The sequence below is a fragment of the Lampris incognitus genome, chromosome 17, assembly GCF_029633865.1.
Source record: "Lampris incognitus isolate fLamInc1 chromosome 17, fLamInc1.hap2, whole genome shotgun sequence".
Taxonomy (NCBI): domain Eukaryota; kingdom Metazoa; phylum Chordata; class Actinopteri; order Lampriformes; family Lampridae; genus Lampris; species Lampris incognitus.
The window spans coordinates 779,429-794,822 of NC_079227.1; the positions used below are offsets into that span (position 1 = coordinate 779,429).

Genomic DNA, 15,394 nt, shown 5'->3' on the forward strand with positions numbered 1-15,394 from the left:
TTATTATATCTATACGTTTATGTCTCACTGTGTTGCACCCTCACCTCACTGTTACTCAGTACACTAATAGTTGCACCCTCTCCAGACCGAGGGTCGTAACACATATTGACTGAGCTGTTCCAGCCACCTAGCGAGCTGGCCCTCCGGGTGTTTGAAGTTGGTCAACCACTGTAGGGAGGCGTGATCTGTCCTGATTGTGAATGCTTGGCCATACAGGTAAGAATGGAAATGCTCCATAGCCTTCACCACTGCTAACAGCTCGTGTCTCGTCACGCAGTAATTTCACTCTGGCTGGCTAAGAGTTTTGCTGTAGAATGCCACCACCTGCTCCTCTCCCCCTGTCACCTGTGAGAGTACTGCCCCCACCCCTTCGTCGCTGGCATCTGTATCCAGTCTGGTAAGGGGTAGGCTAGGACTGGGGAGGTGACCAGGGCCTCCTTCAGGGCCACGAATGCCCGACTGCACTCTTCTGTCCACTGGAACAGTTTCACCGTCTCTGCCTGGTGTAAGGAGCTGGCAATGTCTGCGTAACTCCTTACAAAATGTCTGTAATAGTTTGCCAAGCCCAAAAAGCTCTTTAGCTGGGGGACATTCTCTGGCTGAGGCCACTCTGCCACAGCCTTGACTTTCTCTGGGTTGGTGGCTATTCCAGCGCCACTGATAATGTGACCCAGGAACAATGTTTGGCATTGGAAAAGCTGACACTTCTGGGGGTGGAGTTTCAGGTTTGCCTGCCGCAGTCTTCCCAGAACATCTCTCAAGTTTGCAAGTTCCTGTATAAAGGCGGAGGCATGGATCAGCAAATCATCCAAGTAGACCAGGCAGACAGATTTAGGCAGGCCCTCGAGTATCATCTCCATCAGCCTCTCAAACGTTGCTGGGGCATTACAGAGACTGAAAGCCATTACTGTAAATTCCTAGAGCCCCTGTCCCAATGAGAAGGCTGTTTCCCCCCTTGATTCTTTGTCCAACTGTACCTGTCAGTACCCGCTTCTCAGGTCAAGCATAGAAAACCAACACGACCCTTTCAGGTTGTCCAGGGCATCATCTACATCGGGTATGGGGTGTGCATCCTTTATGGTGACCTTGTTGAGTCCGTGAAGGTCCACGCAGAACCGTGTCGATCCATCTTTCTTTGGGACACAGATACCTGGCGATGCCCATGGGCTCTTGGATGGGACGATGATGCCAGCCTCTCTCATCCTCTGCAGCTCCTTTTCCGCCGCTGCTTTTCTGTGGATGGGCAGACAATATGGAGCTTGGCGGATGAGGTGAGCTTTCCTGACTGAAGTGCAGCCAATGTCGTCAGGGCCTGTAGAGAAAACATCCTTGAACTCCACCACTAACTGTCGCACCATTTCTCCCTGCGACATTGTAAGATGCTCTCTAGCACGTGTACACATTGCCTCTAAGACCACTGGAATGGGGGTTTCGGTGTCCTCCACTCGGAGGTCCAGTACTCCTATCTGGGGTGCCTAACCAATCACGGCGATTTGGAAAGTCTGTCCCCCTGGACCCAGCATGAGAAGGTCAGCATCTAGATCCAGATGACTTTTTGTGGCCCGAAGGAAGTCCAGCCCCAGTATCAGGTCATCCTGGATGGGGGCTACCCAGGCCTCCTTTTCTACCTCCACATCTCCTATCTGGATTTTCAAAGTGATCTTCCCCTGGCTGTCAGTGACCTCTCCAGTGGCCGTGTGTAACACTCCCTGACTGGGCTTCACCTAGGTGCGCCATGCCCCGCCCCCTTTGTCCAGCACACTTCCCCTAACAACAGTGACAGAAGCTCCTGTGTCAATCAGCCCTCTACAGACTATGTCATTCGTCTATGTAGGTGTGGTTAGCGCCTAGGGCCCCCCGACTCCCCGTTCTTGTATTTGTTTTTGTTTTCGCATTGTCATTGTCTCCACTCTCTTCTCTCATATTGTGATCTTCAGTGCATATGTTCTCCATTTGTGTTGTTTGTCTGCTCCCATATGGTGTTAGGCAGACTGGTTCTAGCTTTAGGTTGGTGGTATTGTCTTTGATGTTCTTCTGTGGGGTCTCCACTATTTCAGTTTGGACCAAGCACTGCCCCTTGTGCTTGGCCCTTAGTATTCCCCCTGGTCCGTTGTTGCGAAGTCTGCCCGTTCCTGAGACCTAGATCCCTTCCTCTCATCACAGTTCCTGGCCAGATGTTCAGTGCTCCCACCCACCCAGCAAACAAGTCGCTATCTGCTCCTCCTGGGCCCCCCGCCCCTTGTACCTAGGATTTTTCCCACAGCGCGGACCATGGCATAGAAGTCCTCCTCTTCGGCATGCATGGTTAGGGGTGTGGCTACCTCCCTCCCTGGGAGCAGTAACTGTGGCCCATCATCACAGTACTGGGCGGCAGTGGCTCTGTTTCTGTGCATCACTGGTAGGGTTGTATTGAGGGAGTGTCATCATTGTCTAGTTCTGTGTGAAATCTCCCCCCACTGGCTGTTCACTGGTATTCTCATAGGAGCCACAGAACCAGCTTGGCTGACTGGTTGGGTAACACTGGCTGTTTTCTATGTCAATTTTCCTTACTGTAGCTCTCTCATGCATTTTTGGGCGATTTGACCTTCCCAAAATGGCGTCTTTACTCCGACACCAGGGTATGACGTCACTTCCAGTTGGGACTCGCGCGACGTTCATCTGAGGCGAGTGAGCGAAGGGAGCGATAGCACAGCTGGAGCGATTGACGGGGCTAGCATTTCCCCGTTCAGCCCAGTACACAGTTTCCACCGCCATAGCTGTTGTGAGTGGCTCTCTCATTGTCACAGGGCGTTTGAATTTAACCTGAACTCTCATTTCACTGTCGTTTAACCCATCAATGAATTGTTCAGTCATCATGCGTTGCTGTAGTTCATAGTTAGCACCGGGGTATGCTAGACGGAACAGCCTCTCTACCTCGCCTGCATATTTCGGCAGGGACTCGCCTCGCTCTCTCACTCTGTGTTTGAACCGGATCGTAGCTACTGCAGTTTGATTTTCTTCTCCATAGCGGAGGGCTTGTGCTTCACATAGCATGAATCGCATCGCTTCAGTGTCAGTAGGCTAGCTAACACTGACATAACATCCCCTGCTAAACTTACAGCCAAATAAGCCCCTTTATCTTCATAGCTCCATCTATTGAGTTCACTTACGATCTCGAACTGCGTTCTGAAGATCTCCCAACTGGACTTTCCCTCGTAGGTAGGGGGCTGTTTGCGAAAGCGAACATTTTCTCTGTGCGCCCCCCCTCCCTTCCGGGACTGGCTGGCTGCTCAGCAGCTGCGGCAGCAGGAGTGCTCTGATGGGTGGGGGGTCTCGCAGTCGCACCTGTCTGCTCCATCTCCAGGTCGGCTAGGAAGCGCTCTGTTTCCTCCAGGGATTTATCCAGTCATTCAGTTTGTCTGCTGCTTAGCTTTATTACCGGCTCATCGTCTTCGCTATCCTCCTTCCGGATCTCCTGTTGTAACGGTACCTTAGCTAGCACCTCCATAGCTAGCGCCTCCATAGCTAGCTCCGGTGTTTAAACTCTATATTCTGTCAAGATAAATACACAGTTGAAATATTAATGCATTGCAAATCTTAGTATGTCTGTTAGGAAATGACTGACACCAAAATTAAGATTTTAACAACTATAATACTAGTGAATTCAGGAGGTAGCCGGGAACTACCACAGCCGGGATGCAAACCCGCATTGCCCGTACCACGGGCGACTACACTAACCAGTCAACTAAAGTGTCCGACCCATTAACCAAAAGGCTAGCGAGTCTACACGTCCGTGATTGTTACAATACTATTTTTCAAACAATTTAAAATCGCCACTGTCCAACGCCTGTAAATATTGCAATGCCTTGGTGGTAGTCATGGTGCATCTGAAATGACCCAAACAAAACTCCTGGTCTACAGAAGTGTTGTTCTCCCATCCTGCTGTATGGAGCAGAGTCATGGACCACCTACAGCAGGCACCTGTGAGCCCTGGAACAATACCACCAAAGATCCATACAAAAGATCCTTGGGATCATCTGGAAGGACAGATGCACCAACGTCAGCGTCCTGGAAGAAGCCAACATGACTAACATCACCACCACAATAACCAACTCCGATGGACAGACCATGTCATCCGCATGCCCAACACACGTCTCCCCAAAAAGATCCTGCACTCCCAGCTGAAGGAAGGTCGGCGAGCTCCCGCCAATTGAAAGAAACATTTCAAGGACAGTATCAAGACCCTTCTGCAGAAATTCAACATCATATCGAGCAACTGGGAACACATTGCACTGGAGAGGTGCTCCTGGAACAAACCCGTGCAGGAAGGAGCCGCACATCAAGAAATGGAACTCCACTGTGCCACAGAGAAAAAGCAACAGCACAGCAAGAAGAGAGAGAAAAAGGCTGAACCAGTACTACCAACCACCACCACTTTCCCTTGTCCACACTGCACCAAAGTATGTGGATTGTGGCTTGGCCTCTACAGCCATCTGAAGACTCACAAGTAGACAACCCAATGGAGAGGACAGTCATACTCACTTCAAATGACCACCGATGATGATGATGATGATGATGAAACTCAGAAAGGAATTCGGAACAACACCAGAGGGTTAAATCATCAGCTATTGGTTGATAGAGCAGTTGACCAAGACTGTAAGACCAAACAAACCAACCTGAGCACAGCCTGGATTGACTACAAGAAAGCCTGGCCCACACCTGTTTACTGGCTTGCTTGGCACTATACAAAGCCAACGGGCCACTAACAGCCTTCATCAAGAACTCAATGTGGCAGTGAAAAACAACACGAGAGGCCAACTCAAAGACAATCACACAGGTAACCTTCAAATGTGGCATATACCAAGGTGATGCACTATCCCTGCTACTGTTCTGCATAGGCCTGAAACCCCTCAGTCAGATCATCACAAAGAGTGGATGTGGATACAGGTTCAGAGTTACCATCAGCCACCTCTCAAAGAAGGTTGAATCAGTTCATCTGGACACAATGTTTATTGACAGATACGTTTCATCACTCAACGAAATGACATCTTCAGTCAGACAGGGTTTCGTTTTTACACATGTGCCTGCACATTGTTTTTAATGACAATACATTGAATTGAATTGAATTGAACGTAATTGAATTGAATGAGTGTTCAAAGGCTTTTTGCTATTCTTAAAATAGTCCCGTTTTCCACATCTATAGCTTGTTTTCAAAGAAGCTGTCAGTAGTGAGTATGAGAAGGGGAAAAGGTGATTTTAATCAGTCAAACTAAACCCACAGAGCACACCGGTCCTCTGAATGAAATCTGGCTTGCTGTAACTTCACCTCATGGATATTCTCCAGTGGTCAGGTCAGGAAAGGTTACGCTGCAATAAACGTCACCACCTTCTCTTCAACACAGAGCTTAGTGTTTCACCTTGTGTGATGGTAGAAAGCTGAGTGTTCTGTATGTGAACACCTACACACTTCTGTTGTGTGTATGTTTTTCTGTGTTGACAGGTACATGTGTGTTTGAAAAAGTGGGTTTTGGTCTTAGAGAGTCAGATTATGACATGCGTGTGTACATGCACATATGGAAGCAGGAGGCTGTCCCTGGTGACAGGCCTGCAGGTAACAAACGACCAATGGAGCCTCATGACTCATGCAGCCTGCAGCCAGTCTGCCTCATTTATTCACCACGTGGAGACCGAGTCCATGCTGCGCTGCTGAATATCACATCACACACAAGCATGGACGCCGCCGCCACCATGTGGGTGTGTGTGTGTGTGTGTGTGTGTGTTTTTTTTTTTCCTACAGGGCTTGCTATCGTCAAACATACTTATGAATAATCATCCTTTTTCAAATGTCACCTTCCAAACTCCATGGCCCCGGACGGATCACTCTGTAGTTATAGCATGAGGACCAGTTATGGTAGTTGTGTGTGTGTGTGTGTGTGTGTGGGTGGGTGGGTGTGGGTGTGGGGGGGGCAGGCAAACACAAAGAGATGTGTCACTGGAGCTGTCTATCATCATCATCCTTATCTTCTTCTGTTTTAGCTGAACTTCTCTGTCTCCTTCATCTTTTCTTCCTCCAGTTTTCACTGAAATTGAATTCAGTTAAACTGCAGGATGGTTGAACTGCATGGCGGTGTGCAGCAGCGACTCTGGACACACGCCAGGTCCTTCTTGTGGATCTCCCCAGTTACTCCTGCCCTGGCCCCCCACCACCACAACCACCACCACTACACACACTCTCAGCCCCTTGCCCACTCCTCCAAATACACCCAGCTGCAGCCGGAGAATGGGGCGAGGCTACACATGGGGCAGGGTTGTAATTGTTTTCATTGGCTCAGCCATCTTTCAAGGCAGGACTAAACGAGACTGACGTAGCCCCACCAGTGAAATCGGTGATTGGCCTTTTCTGAGTGAAATGCGGGGCAACATCAGGAAAAACATAAATGATTATGGCGGTGCCAAAGAATTTGACATATAGGCCATTTCATTATTGAAATACATGCAATAGGACTTTTAAAACACTTATAGCTAATATAGCTTATCCAACAAATTTTATTTAATTATAACACACAAAGAAACCTTTTCCATCATGTAATATTGTCTCGGAAAATCATTTTTGTATGATTTCTACTGGTCCTTCATGAAACCTGAGCTGGTTTCGCCTTAATCTGGGTCTCATAAGTAGGCATTTCACGGGGCATCAAGCTTTCTCCTGCTCACTCTCACTCCCCCAATCTGTGTCCAAAATCTGCGGCTATAGGCCAGCCATCCAATTCTTTCTCAAGCCCCTACCTGGAGAGACTAAGGTGATGTCGCTTATGACTCCTATGTGTTATAATTTGAATGAAAATGTGTGCAAGTACTATAGTTGTAAACACATTCATGCCTACAGCTACCGTGTAGACGGGCATCCAAAATCAGTGTGCCTGAGATGAAACTGCCTTATGAAAACGGAAAAGAAAAAATAAAGCTGTCAACCCCGGTCAATGTGCCTGAGCTGGGGAAGGCTCTGAAAAAGCATCCTAACCAATTGTCAAATATTTGATTACAGGACTGGTTCAGTTTCTGAGAGAGGATCTCAAGGCGCAGCCAAGGTGAGGAGCGTGTCCGTTTTGGGGACCCTCAGAATTGCATCTCTACTCTTTGCAGATGATGAGGTTTTGTTCGCTTCATCAGAATGTGACCTCCAGCGCACACGGGTGGTTTGCAGCTGATTGTGAAATGGCCAGGATGAGAGTCAGCACCTCCAAGTCTGAGGCCATGGTTCTCTACCAGAAAATGGTGGATTGCTCCCTCTGGGTTGGGGATGACTTGTTGCCTCAAGTGAAGGAGTTCAAGTATCTCGGGGTCTTGTTCACGAGATTGGCAGGCGGATTGGTGCAGCATCAGCAGTAATATGGACATTGTACCAGGCCATTGTGGTAAAGAGGGAGCTGAGCCAGAAGGCAAAGCTCTCAATTTACCAGTCATTCTTCGTTCCAATCCTCACCTGTGACCATGAGCTTTGGGTAGTGACCGAAAGGGTGAGATCATAGATACAAGTGGCTGAAATGAGTTTCCTCCATAGGGTGTTTGGGCTCAGCCTTAAAGATAGGGTGAGGAACTCAGACACCCAGAAGGAGCTCGGAGTAGAGCCGCTGCTCCTTCGCGTCGAAAGGAGCAATTGAGGCGGGCAGGGGAATGACAATGATTTTTTTCCCCCTGCTTTCGTTACTGTTCACTGAAGATTGTTCCTATCCTGTTTTGTTGCTGCTCTGAACCAGACCGTGGTGGGTGTGCAGAGGACAGATTCACTGATTACGGTGTAGAACTGACTCAACAGCTCCTGTGCCAAACCAAATTTCCACAATTGTCGTAGAAAGAATATTCTCTGCTGGGCCTTTTTGAGGTTGGAGTTGATGTTGTTCTCCCATTTCCCCTTCATCAATGAATCCCGTTTGTTTCACAGAGCATAGGAAATATATGCCTAGTGAACCTAGCCTTCCTTCATACCTCCTCCGTTTGGGTGGGCTAAGATGAGTATAACCCGTGACAAAGTGAACTTCCTGGTCTACAGATGCCTTCAAGAATCAGGTTTCTCCCACTTAGCATTCACCTTTGGTATCGAGAGCCATATAAGCCAGTCCAACATCAATGGAACACTAGTGCCCTCTGCTGCCCTCATCTCCATCCTTCAGAAAGGATTTCGGTATGTGAAGGCAGTGACCAACATCAACAAGGATGTCACCATGTTTGACGGGCGGCCGATCGAATCGCTGTTCCTCATCGACGCCGTGATGCCAGAGGTGGTGCAGACGCAGCAGCAGGCCTTCCACAACAAATTGGAGCAGCAGGCCGCCTGTACCACAGGGGCATCTGCCTTGGGCAACCAGTCCATCACACCAAAGAATGAAGAGACCACCATCAATAGGGAGGAGAACGGCACTCACAACATGAATAATCATAATGAGCCCATGAAGATCGACGTGGATGCAGAGATACCAGCCAGAAAGGCCATGGTTCTCAAAGGCCATTTATCTGAGGTATTCATATGTCCCTGGAACCCAGTCACTGACCTGCTGGCCTCAGGCTTGGGTGACTCCACAACCAGATGAGAATATTAACTCCAATTCAACGCAACTGGTACTGGGCCACTGCATCCAAGAAGGTGGCCAGGACGTTCCCAGCAACAAAGACATCACCTCACTAGACTGGAATAGTGATGAGACTCTCTTAGCAACAGGGTCATATGATGGATTTGCCAGGATATAGACAAAGGATGGAAACCTTGCAAGCACCTTGGGGCAGCACAAAGGGCCCATATTTGCATTGAAGGGGAACTCTATTCTTGGTGCTGGTGTAGATGAGATGACAATCGTTTGGGATGCACACACGAGAGGCCAAGCAGCAGTTCCCATTTCACTCGGCCCAGGCACTGGATGCTGATTAGCAGAACAATATGACTTTTGCCTCCTGCAGCACAGACATGTGCATCTATGTCTGTCAACTGGGCAGTGACCGGCCTCTCAAGACCTTCCAGGGCCACATGAATGAAGTTAATGCCATTAAGTGGGATTCGTCAGGGACGCTGCTTGCCTCCTGCTCAGATGACATGACCTTGAAGATTTGGAGCATGAAGTAGGACTCCTGTGTCCATGACTTTCAGGCTCACAGCAAAGAGATTTACACTCTCAAGTGGAGCCCAACAGGTCCTGGCACCAGTAACCCCAACTCAAACATAATGCTTATCAGTGCCTCGTTGGACTTGACAGTGTGTCTGTGGGACGTGGAGAGGGGCATGTGTATTCACACACTGACCAAGCACCAGGAGCCAGTCTACAGCATGGCCTTCAGCCCCTACAGCAAATATCTTGCCAGCGGCTGCTTTGACAAGTGTGTCCCCATCTGGTACATAACTACACGGGGACTGGGGGTATTTTCAAGCTGTGCTGGAACAGCACTGGGGACAAAGTTGATGCCAGTGTGTCAGACAGTTAAGTATGTGTTTTTGATCTCTGAAAATAACATTGCATGCAGATCAGCGATTTTGAGATGAGTGGAATGGGAAGCAAATTGCCTTCTTTACCCAATTACCCAATTTCCCCTCAGGGATGAATAAAGTATTTCTGATTTCTGGTCTTTGGAAATGGTAGTTCCCAGAAACTTGAAGGTCTTCATGATTGACACAGGGCTGTTGAATATTGTGAGGGGAGCAATGCTGAGGGGTGTCTCCTAAAGTCCACTGTCATCTCTACAGTCTTGAGCGTGTTCAGCTTCAAGTTGTTCTGACTACACCAGAGCACCAGCCGCTCAACCTCCTGCCAAAATGCAGACTCATCACTATCCTGGATGAGTCTGATGACCTTAGTGTTGTCTGCAAACTTACGGAGTTTAACAGCTGGGTCCATGGAGGTGCAGTTGTTGGTGTAGAGGGAGAAGAGCAGTGGGGAGAGGACACATCCTAGGGGAGCACCAGTGCTGACTGTCCATATGCAAAGGGTGATATCCCCCAGCCTCACCTGCTGTTTCCTGCCCGTCAGGAAGCTGGTGATCCACTGACAGATAGCAGGGGATACAGTGAGCTGGGCGTTTGGGGGAGAGGATTTATGGAGTGATGGTATTGAAAGATGTTTAATCGTTTAATTGATGGAGTTGGAAGATGCATAATGCTCTGCCTGGGGGATAGAGCATTATACATCTTTATGTAATGTGTAGCAGAGGTCAAGTCAATTTTTTTTGTATAGCCAAATATCACATATTACAAATTTGCCTCAGGGGGCTTTACAGCATCACAACATCCTGTCCTTAGACCCTCACATAGGATAAGGAACAACTCCCTAAAAAAAAAAGACATAAAAAAAAACTTTAACAGGGAGGACAAAATAGGAGGAAACCTCTGGGAGTGCAACAGACAAGAGATCTCCCCCCAAGAAGGACAGACATGCAATGGATGTTGTGTGTACAGAATAAAACACAATTTACAGAATACAAAATTGAAAGAGGATAACAGAATTATAATGGAATTATAAGATATATGAAGAATATGATGAGGAGGATGCCAAGCAGTGTCCAGATGCCACCAGAAGAATCTAGGACCTGAGCCACGCGACAGCCATCACCATGTAGACCTGGCAGGAGGACGGGCTACACATGCACACAGGGGAGACTCACATCACCTTATTAACATACCTGGAAGAGGCAAGAAAAAAACATTAGTCATACATCAGAGCGAGAGAAGGATATATATATATATATATATATATATATATATATATATATATATATATATATATATATATATATATATATATATACACTACCGTTCAAAAGTTTGGGATCACCCAAACAATTTTGTGTTTTCCATGAAAAGTCACACTTATTCACCACCATATGTTGTGAAATGAATAGAAAATAGAGTCAAGACATTGACAAGGTTAGAAATAATGATTTGTATTTGAAATAAGATTTTTTTTACATCAAACTTTGCTTTCGTCAAAGAATCCTCCATTTGCAGCAATTACAGCATTGCAGACCTTTGGCATTCTAGCTGTTAATTTGTTGAGGTAATCTGGAGAAATTGCACCCCACGCTTCCAGAAGCAGCTCCCACAAGTTGGATTGGTTGGATGGGCACTTCTTTGAGCAGATTGAGTTTCTGGAGCATCACATTTGTGGGGTCAATTAAACGCTCAAAATGGCCAGAAAAAGAGAACTTTCATCTGAAACTCGACAGTCTATTCTTGTTCTTAGAAATGAAGGCTATTCCATGCGAGAAATTGCTAAGAAATTGAAGATTTCCTACACCGGTGTGTACTACTCCCTTCAGAGGACAGCACAAACAGGCTCTAACCAGAGTAGAAAAAGAAGTGGGAGGCCGCGTTGCACAACTGAGCAAGAAGATAAGTACATTAGAGTCTCTAGTTTGAGAAACAGACGCCTCACAGGTCCCCAACTGGCATCTTCATTAAATAGTACCTGTTAGAGCCTGTTTGTGCTGTCCTCTGAAGGGAGTAGTACACACCGGTGTAGGAAATCTTCAATTTCTTAGCAATTTCTCGCATGGAATAGCCTTCATTTCTAAGAACAAGAATAGACTGTCGAGTTTCAGATGAAAGTTCTCTTATTCTGGCCATTTTGAGCGTTTAATTGACCCCACAAATGTGATGCTCCAGAAACTCAATCTGCTCAAAGAAGTGCCCATCCAACCAATCCAACTTGTGGGAGCTGCTTCTGGAAGCGTGGGGTGCAATTTCTCCAGATTACCTCAACAAATTAAGAGCTAGAATGCCAAAGGTCTGCAATGCTGTAATTGCTGCAAATGGAGGATTCTTTGACGAAAGCAAAGTTTGATGTAAAAAAATCTTATTTCAAATACAAATCATTATTTCTAACCTTGTCAATGTCTTGACTCTATTTTCTATTCATTTCACAACATATGGTGGTGAATAAGTGTGACTTTTCATGGAAAACACAAAATTGTTTGGGTGATCCCAAACTTTTGAACGGTAGTGTATATATATATAAAATGTGATGAGGAGGATGCCAAGCAGTATCCAGGTGATGGCCACCATCACCATGGACTCCTGGGAAGAGGACATTGTGTAATTATCCCTGGTGGGACAAGTAATATCTTGTCTGTATTTTGGTAGTTTATGGTTTAATTTTGTTCTGTTGAAGTCCCTGAGGATTATGAAAAGTGTCTATGTTTTTGTTCCAAGCCAATAATCTGGTCGGCCAGAGTTTGCAGTGTGCCATTCACGTTGGCCTGGGCTGGGAATTTTAGGGTTGCCAACCGTTCCTTGAAATAAGGAATCGTTCCTTATTATATATTGCCTATATATGTATATATAACAAACTTAGCACAAAAAGTAAGGATATTTGTGTTTGGTAGATTATTTCTTTGTTGTAACAATGCTTCTTGGCAATAAATATTACAGTGCATCCGGAAAGTATTCACACCCCTTCACTTTCCCCACATTTTGTTATGTTACAGCCTTATTCCAAAATGGATTAAATTCCTTTTTTTCTCATCAATCTACACACAATACCCCATAATGACAAAGCAAAAAAGGTTCTGTAGAAATTTTTGCAAATTTATTAAAAATAAAAAACTGAAATATTGCACGTACATAAGTATTCACACCCTTTACTCAGTACTTGGTTGAGGCACCCTTGGCAGCGATTACAGCCTCAAGTCTTCTTGGGTATGAAGCTACAAGCTTGGCACACCTACACTCACCGGCCACTTTATTAGACACACCTGTCCAACTGCTCGTTAATGCAAATTTCTAATCAGCCAATCACATGGCAGCAACTCAATGCATTTAGGCATGTAGACATGGTCAAGACGATCTGCTGCAGTTCAAACCGAGCATCAGAATGGGGAAGAAAGGTGATTTAAGTGACTTTGAACGTGGCATGGTTGTTGGTGCCAGACAGGCTGGTCTGAGTATTTCAGAAACTGCTGATCTACTGGGATTTTCACGCACAACCATCTCTAGGGTTTACAGAGAATGGTCCGAAAAAGAGAAAATATCCAGTGAGCGGCAGTTCTGTGGGCGAAAATGCCTTGTTGATGCCAGAGGTCAGAGGAGAATGGCCAGACTGGTTCGAGCTGATAGAAAGGCAACAGTAACTCAAATAACCACTCATTACAACCGAGGTATGCAGAAGAGCATCTCTGAATGCACAACATGTCGAACCTTGAGGCAGATGGGCTACAGCAGCAGAAGACCACACCGGGTGCCACTCCTGTCAGCTAAGAACAGGAAACTGAGGCTACAATTTGCACAGGCTCACCAAAATTGGACAATAGAAGATTGGAAAAACGTTGCCTGGTCTGATGAGTCTCGATTTCTGCTGCGACATTCGGATGGTAGGGTCAGAATTTGGCGTCAACAACATGAAAGCATGGATCCATCCTGCCTTGTATCAACGGTTCAGGCTGGTGGTGGTGGTGTAATGGTGTGGGGGATATTTTCTTGGCACACTTTGGGCTCCTTAGTACCAATTGAGCATCGTGTCAACACCACAGCCTACCTGAGTATTGTTGCTGACCATGTCCATCCCTTTATGACCACAGTGTTCCCATCTTCTGATGGCTACTTCCAGCAGGATAACGCGCCATGTCATAAAGCTCGAATCATCTCAGACTGGTTTCTTGAACATGACAATGAGTTCACTGTACCCAAATGGCCTCCACAGTCACCAGATCTCAATCCAATAGAGCACCTTGGGGATGTGGTGGACCGGGAGATTCGCATCATGGATGTGCAGCCAACAAATCTGCAGCAACTGCATGCTGCTATCATGTCAGTATGGACCAAACTCTGAGGAATGTTTTCAGTACCTTGTTGAATCTATGCTACGAAGGATTAAGGCAGTTCTAAAGGCAAAATGGGGTCCAACCCGGTACTAGCAAGGTGTACCTAATAAAGTGGCCAGTGAGTGTATATTTGGGGTATTTCTCCCATTCTTCTCTGCAGATCCTCTCGAACGCTGTAAGGTCAGATGGGGAGCGTCACTGCACAGCTATTTTCAGGTCTTTCCAGAGATGTTCAATGGGGTTCAAGTCTGGGCTCTGGCTGGGCCACTCAAGGACAGTCACAGACTTGTCCCGAAGCCACTCCTTTGTTGTCTTGGCTGTGTGCTTAGGGTCGTTGCTGTGTTGAAGGGTAAACCTTCACCCCAGTCTGAGGTCCTGAGTGCTCTGGAGCAGGTTTTCATCAAGGATCTCTCTGTACTTTGCTCCATTCATCTTTCCCTCGATCCTGACTAGTCTCCCAGTTCCTGCCGCTGAAGAACATCCCCACAGCATGATGCTGCCACCACCATGCTTCACTGTAGGGATGGTATTAGCAATGTGATGAGAGGTGCATGGTTTCCTCCAGACGTGATGTTTGACATTCAGGCCAAGGAGTTCAATCTTGGTTTCATCAGACCAGAGAATATTGTTTCTCATGGTCTGAGAGTCCTTTAGGTGCTTTCTGGCAAACTCCAAGCGGGCTATCGTGTGCCTTTTACTGAGCAGAGGCTTCCGTCTGGCCACTCTACCATAAAGGCCTGACTGGTGGAGAGCTGCAGAGATGGTTGTCCTTCTGGAAGGTTCTCCCATCTCCACAGAGGAACGGTGGAGCTCTGTCAGAGTGACCATCGGGTTCTTGGTCACTTCCCTGACCAAGGCCCTTCTCCCCCAATTGCTCAGTTTGGCTGGGCGGCCAGCTCTAGGAAGAGTCCTGGTGGATCCAAACTTCTTCCACTGTGCTCTTCGGGACCTTCAAAGCTGTAGAAATTTTTTTGTACCCTTCCTCAGATCTGTGCCTCGATACAATCCTGTCTCAGAGGTCCACAGACAATTCCTTTGACTTCATGGCTTGGTTTCTGCTCTGACATGCACTGTCAACAGTGGGACCTTATGTAGACAGGTGTGTGCCTTTCCAAATCATGTCCAATCCATTGAATTTACTACAGGTGGACTCTAATCAAGATGTAGAAACATCTCAAGGATGATCAGTGGAAACAGGATGAACCTGAGCTCAATTTTGAGTGTCATAGCAAAGGGTGTGAATACTTAAGTACATGCAATATTTCAGTTTTTTATTTTTAATAAATTTGCAAAAATTTCTACAAAATCTTTTTCACTTTGTAATTATGGGGTACTGTGTGTAGATTGATGAGAAAAAAAGGAATATAATCCATTTTGGAATAAGGCTGTAACATAACAAAATGTGGGGAAAGTGAAGGGGTGTGAATACTTTCCGGATGCACTGTATATCAGGCAGCTGATTGTCAGCACCTGGGGTACCAGAAGTTCAAAACAAGAGTCAATAGCAAAAGCAAAATAAGCTGTTTGGCATTGGCAGAGAAGATTTGGCAAATTTTTCATGGGCGCAACCCACATACTCAGCTCTGCTGCTCATCCCACAAATGCATGTTCCTTACAA

At 46.6% G+C, this 15,394-nt stretch overlaps 1 protein-coding gene and 1 pseudogene across 4 annotated transcripts in view; both read left to right on the forward strand.

The window, feature by feature from the left end:
• Nucleotides 1-15,394, forward strand: part of LOC130127369 (zinc transporter ZIP11-like) — a 181,724-nt gene that overhangs the window by 84,077 nt on the left and 82,253 nt on the right. The window lies entirely within an intron of this gene.
• LOC130127368 (F-box-like/WD repeat-containing protein TBL1X) lies at nt 7,989-9,471 on the forward strand (annotated as a pseudogene).